This window comes from Ostrea edulis, chromosome 5 (assembly GCF_947568905.1).
Source record: "Ostrea edulis chromosome 5, xbOstEdul1.1, whole genome shotgun sequence".
Lineage (NCBI taxonomy): Eukaryota > Metazoa > Mollusca > Bivalvia > Ostreida > Ostreidae > Ostrea > Ostrea edulis.
The window spans coordinates 23,742,746-23,743,347 of NC_079168.1; positions in this window are offsets into that span (position 1 = coordinate 23,742,746).

The window sequence follows — 602 nt, forward strand, 5'->3', positions numbered from 1 at the left end:
TAATTTTGAAATTTGACTGAGCATGCAACCAGATATACAATATCGTACTCAGACGTGACGGTCATCGCTCTTGTTGGCATTGTTTTTTGTATAATTTCTTGAACCATGGAAAATGAAAAGACACGGTTATACGAATTTTTAGTGCACTCCGGTCGATTCACTATATTATTAGATGACTGTTCTATGTAAGACAAGAGGGCCTCTAGTGTAATAAATTGGGACCTGTCATTTCTTGTTATACGTATATAGGAAGTTAAACTGTCGGGAATGGACAATGTTCCCTATATATTGGAATGTCTTTGGATATGTCAGGAGAAATAAAAACAAAAATTGCATAATCAATAAAACAAAAGAGAGTGATAGTCCTCTCAAATAACGATGTGTGGTCAATGTGTTAAATGAACACGACATTACAGTGAACGACCGAGTCACCTACATACCGTGTTCTCATGGACATTGAGGGCATCTGTCTGAAATAAACAGCGTAGTTCTCTCAATGAATTTCACTGTAGACCAAGAAGAATATATTCAGTCGTCGATATATGTAGATTCTGTTTATAACAACTTCATGTTTAGATCTAGAATTGTATCACTCTTGTTTG